General features: G+C 38.3%; 1 pseudogene; it reads right to left on the reverse strand.

Annotated features, from left to right (window-relative positions):
- Nucleotides 1-661: 661 nt before the first annotated feature.
- On the reverse strand, nt 662-4124 carry LOC137728888 (glutamate receptor 3.6-like; annotated as a pseudogene).
- Between the last annotated feature and the right edge of the window lie 1947 nt (nt 4125-6071).

Below are 6071 nucleotides of genomic sequence, written 5' to 3' on the forward strand. Positions count from 1 at the left end.
GGGATTATTGTCTTCCCTTATTGGCCATGGAGGCCTTTAAATTTGATTGTTTGAGAAGCAGTTGTATTAGAGATTTTTAAGTTTTAATAAATTTTTTCTTGATAAAAAAATAAAATTTTTAAATAAACAATCGTCGATTATGAGATTTGAACTCATAACATCTTCACACAAACACTTATATAATAACTATCTATTTGTCTATGACAAAAGTGCTTGTTTGAATTAAACTTACATCAAGTGATTTAATTTTATACTAATTACAGTACTAAATTAAGGTCTGGTTTGGTACTAAGGTGATTTTGAAAAAAACTGGGAGCTGTTTTTGTGTTTGGTAAACATTCAGCTTCAGCTTTTTTTCACAGTTTTTGGTGAAAAAAAGTCAAAAACAAGAAGCTGCAAAACTCAACTTTGAAAAACCGGCTTTTTTCACATTTATTTTACATAAAAGTTTACCAAACACTATAATACTAATTTTTTTTTTTTTTTTCAAAAGCACTTTTACAAAAAAGTTTACCAAACACTCTGCTGCTTTATTTTACAGCTGCTTATTCTCACAGCACAGCAAAAACAGTTTTTTTTCAAAGCACAGCAATACCAAACCAACCCTAAGTTTCTAATGTTTAGGCTTTTTGGCTTAGCAAAAGAGGGACTCATCATTTGTTTAAACACTTTGATCCAAACCATCAATGGAAGTACTATCTTGATCATGCACTACTTTATTTGAAGCCTTCTCAGTCCTCCTCCTCTTGGTTCTGCTTTTCACTTCCTCTTCCTTTTTATTTACAAACGAGATGAAGGATCGAAAGCTTTTCGCTTGTGAGCTCTCGCAGTCGGAATCATAATACCTGTAGTACTGGTGCACCATGCGAAGAACGTGAAGAACAAGAGCCAGAAAGCAAGCTATGCCGCTCAGTAGAAAGAGGCCCCAAAAGCTACTCATCGAAAGTCGGTCTACGGCTTGCTTCGCTCCTTCTGCACTGCAAGCACTTTTCTTCAGCCATTTGTCACGAATCTTTTGAAGATCTCCCTTCTCCGATAGTTTCAACACCGCAGTTGGCATGTCAATTGCAAGAGGTGAGTCCCTTGGAAAGGCCTAAAACGAAAGACACTACTATTATACGAATATACGAGTTTTAGCCAGAGTGATACGTTTTGTTGTCATGCTATCGAATATTAATATATAGGACAACGTAACATATCAAACTAGAGATATGCTACGAAAACTTTATACTAAAATAAATGTCATGAACTTTTGTGAATGATATGAAGGGATATGATACTTACGAAACCCCATCCCATTCAGGTGAATTTTTTACCTACCATACTATATCCACATCGAATGGAGAGGAAGAGCTCCATGTATGCACGCTCATCAATCACAGCAGCAACACCGCCTGCACTAGGACCATCTTTCAAGGCCTTCTCAAAATCTTCTGGGGAGTTAAGAGGCACAAGTCTTGACTTGTGTATGTTTAGTTCATCAGTTAAGTAGTTTTCAGCAAACGAACCGCTTTGGAAATCAATGGGATCATTGCCGGTTACCAGACTTTCAATCCCTTTAACAGGTGAAGAAAGCTGCCCGACAGTGAGGATAGATGTCAGGCTAGCAATGTAGCTTGAGTCGAGTATTAGAACCACAAATAGCCATATGATAGGCACAAATCGACCGAGCGTGCTGCCAGTTTTTTCTTCTGCATAATGTTACCAAAGAATAAGAACAGAAAGCGGGGAGAACGCGGCCCTATCCACCTTGACTGCGCCTATATTGATATATAAGTAAAATTAACAAAAGGAAATTTTCTTTGTGCATTTGACTTACTCTGGGAGAAGAACAGAGTTGAAAAGCTAAACCTGCGAAGCCCCAAATAAACATACAAGAATTATATTAGCACAGTTAACAGAGTTCAATTTTGCATTAGGAGATGTGGATGGAAATTACAAAAAAATTGTGACAAATTGTTTTCTCGGGCGGCCTTGAAAATCCTAGTTAGTCCGACGCTCCAAAATCCAAACAACTGCTCCCACGACTAGGAAGAAAATGCCTGTGACACCCCACATCATTGGAGTAAAAGGCCTCAAAAATGCCCAAGCACTAGAGTTCGTCTTCCTAATTGGAGCAACCACAACTAGACCAGACTCAATGTATGGCTGTGTGAAATACACCATCTTTGTTCTGCTAGTGGTGATTGTAATATCTCCCACCACACCATCAAACTCCTGGGTAAAGATTGAAACCGAAAAATTAATAATCATACTGATGTCAGGTAAATTAAGTCAAATAATTTTGATTTGTGACATGAATTTTGCACTTACACCAATTTGGACCCTGTGCAGAAGTTCCTTAGTTTCAGGGGTTTTTTTACCATCCCCGAAAGCTACAAAATGGCAAGGGACACCATATGGTAACTCATTTAAGGCGGCTTGAAAGACCTCAATGCAATAGCCAGTGAACTCAGTGCCTTTCACGCCTACAAACTCGTTGTAGCTAATTCGATTTGGGACTCCAATCCTGAGCTTTCTTCCGTTGTCAGGGAAAACCCACCCGCGAGGCTTCTGAGTTGTTTGTCCGGGCCAGATGATGCTGTATAATCGTTGAGTTTCGGTTCTGGAACCATTAAACTGCAGCTCCCTTTGAGACTTATCTGGTGGATCAAGTGACAGGCCAGAAGAATTGGACCAATAACCAATAGTCCTAGTCCCTGTACCAATCACATTGATCACTTCAAATGAAGGATTAATCAAATTTCCATCTGGATTAAACTTAATTTGCCCGGTTAATCCAGTTGTATTAACCTCTAAAATGCTTTGGAGCAGCTGGCTGCCACCATTAAACATGTTCAAAGCATCAAGGTTCAACTTCCCTCCTCCTAATTTGTTCAAATTTGAGTCATTTGCAAAAGAAATATTACCTCCACGAGAGAAAAATGAGTCAAGGGCATGCGCAAGAAGCCATACAGAATCATAGGCATATAGACCATAGTTATTTAACCCGAAGGAAGAGCCATTCACCCTCCTTGCGCTAGTCAAGTTGCTCCACCGTGATTTAAACTTATTTTTGAGTTCTGATTCTGGTGTGTACATTTTCAATGTGAGAACCCCTTGAATCTCATTTGTTGCTGCAAAAGACAAGGAAGGATCTGAATCTATTATAGTGGAAAACCAATCAGTAGCAATCCACACGTATGGACTCGACATCATCATTTGGCTTTGCGCTTCGGTGAGCACTTGTAAACCCCAACTAGTATAAATGTCCAGGATCACAATCCTAGACTCCATTAAAGACACACTAATCAGAGCCTTTCTAATTTTATCTTTGGTTGCCTTGGGGCTCAGAGGTACCTTGTACGAAATTTTACAGCGCTTTTCGGATAGTTTGTCCCCCAAGGCAGCAATGGCATTCCGCCCGAAATCATCATTTACATATATTGCTATGACATTTCTCCACTCATAGTAGCCAACAAGGTCTGCTACTGCAGCCATCTGAAGGAGGTCACTCCTCGTTGTTCGAACAAAGAACGGGAACTGAATTGGAGACAGAGTGGGGTCTGTTGCTGCAAATGATAGTAAGGGGACTTTTAGCTCATCTGATATGTGTGAGATTACGTGAGCTGTTGCTGAGTATTGAGGACCAATTATGGCTACCGTGTCATTCTCCATGAACTGCAAAGCTGAGAAGGAACACGACAAATTAATAAAATCTTCGGGGATGTTGATAACCATTTTGTTTACAGGTTTTAGTGTTCATTTTTTTTTAAAACTGAACTGAGGAATTTGATTACATGACTTGTGTAAAGGGGAAAAAACATGGGAAAGTTACAAAAGCTTGTACCTTCAATGATGCCTAGAAAGTCACTGTATTTGGTGTTTTTCATTATAAGCGTCAGCTTTGTTCCTTTGAGAACTTCTGGATAGGAATTGACATCTTCAACTGCGAGGGTTATTGCGAGTTTTGCGATTTTTCCAATGACAGAATCAAAAGTGAACATCCCGCCGATGTTCACAACATCAGGTCTTGCAGTGACATTAGTAGGACTAAGTCCACTAGAAGAAGAGCCTCTGTAGAAAACTATAAAAAACAGAAGCAAGGCTGGATGCATGTTGATATTCAAACTATAAAAGGACATATCAATGTACAAAGAGTCGGGAATTTGAGAATTCTAGAGCCCCATTTTGAAGGCTCGCCTAGGACCTTCAAATTCTCAGGACCGACCCTGTTGTCAACACTGGATACCTCAAGAGGATTTAAACCCATGCGGCCTCGAACATGAAGACTTCGAAACACCTCATCGGGACTTACAATGCCAACCTTTGCTACCGCCCATTGTGTTTACCAACTTCCCAAGGGTGCTTAAAAGGATGAAGGAGATTCTTTACAAAAAAAAAATAAAATTATTGAGATTCAGTTCTAATGCAAAAGATCAGGCAACTGCAAAGCATACTAAAAATCTGAGTAACAAGGAATACTCAAACTATGAGGGAAAACTTTACTTGAGCCACCTACAAAAGGAAGGCTCTGATACCATCACGTATAAAACCTATACAATAACTGGGATATACTCTTTAGGAGACTCAAACAAGGATATTTACTTTAAAAGAGAGGTTTATACAAACATTCAACTATTATTCAATTCTCCAATCTAATCTGCCTTCCTACAAACTTACACACATATTTATAGGCTTAAGAGGAATTGTTGTGAGTTATATACTAGTTAAAGTGTAAATTTGTCCCACATTGACGAAGTGCATATCTAATACCAATTGTAACTCCTATATATACTCCCACATTAATGAATATACAAGAAATTCCTAGATATTGTCATATATATTTTTGGTATTTACCATTTTTAGCTTAACTTAGCATCAGAGCAGTTTGCTCTTGGTAACCTGTGTGCTTTAATTTTGTGCCCACTTTTGTTGTGATTTCCTTTGTTAAAAAAATACATAATTAAAAAACAAGAAAAAAAAAGAAGAAGAATAGTGCCGTAAACAATGCCTCGCTACAGTGTAGTGAACAGTGCCTTGCTACAATGTCGTGAACAGTGCTCTACTACAATGTGTGAACAGTATTCTGGTAAATTGTTTTCATTCCGTTGCGCATCTTTTGTGCATATATTGTTTGTGGTTTAGTTAAAAGGCTCAATATAATCAGTGCTGTTATGCATCTTGGTGGAATAAATATATGGATAATTGATATTGGGGCCACTGATCATGTGACTAGTGACCCTAGAGTGTTTGATGAGTTATGTGACTATATTAGTGATCAATATATTACTAGTGCAAATGGAGCACCTTCCCCTATGAAAGGTGAAGACACTATCTCTCTTACTTCAACCTTATCACTGGTCCATGTTTTACTTGTTCCTGATGTTAAGTGCAATCTTTTGTCGGTAGAAAAACTACTTGATACCTTATATTGTTCTGCTCACTTATACCCCACGTATTGTTATTTTCAAAACATTCACACTCACATGATAATTGGTCGTGGTAAAAGAATTAGGGGTTTGTACATCTTGACTATGGAGGATACTGTTGTTTCCAGTTCAAATAATCATCAAGTTTTAAGTGCTAAAGTGGATGACAGACATCAAATTTGGTTGTGGCATCGACGATTGGGACATCCATCATTCAGTTATATGAAGTATCTATTTCCTTCTTTGTTTCGCACTTGTAGTGATTTAGAGTTCAAGTGTGAAACATGTGTCATGGCTAAGAGTCATCGTGCTTCCTTTTCCATAAGTGATTCTAAAGCTACTTTACCATTTGATTTAATACATTCTGATATGTGGGGTCCGGCGAAGGTTACTTCTAATGGATTCCGTTGGTTTGTTACTTTTATTGATGATTGTACTCGATTAACTTGGGTGTTCTTGATGAAGAATAAGAGTGATGTTCCTTTGTTTCTTCAAGAACTTTATGCAATGGTGATGTTCCTTTGCTACTCAGTTTCAGACCAAAGTTAAGGTCTTAAGGTCTGATAACGGAGGAGAATATGTGAATCACACTTTGGCATGCTTTTTTCATGATCCAGGTATTACTCACCAGACGACTACTCCATTTACACCCTAACAAAA

Source organism: Pyrus communis, chromosome 1 (assembly GCF_963583255.1).
Source record: "Pyrus communis chromosome 1, drPyrComm1.1, whole genome shotgun sequence".
Taxonomy (NCBI): Eukaryota; Viridiplantae; Streptophyta; class Magnoliopsida; order Rosales; family Rosaceae; genus Pyrus; species Pyrus communis.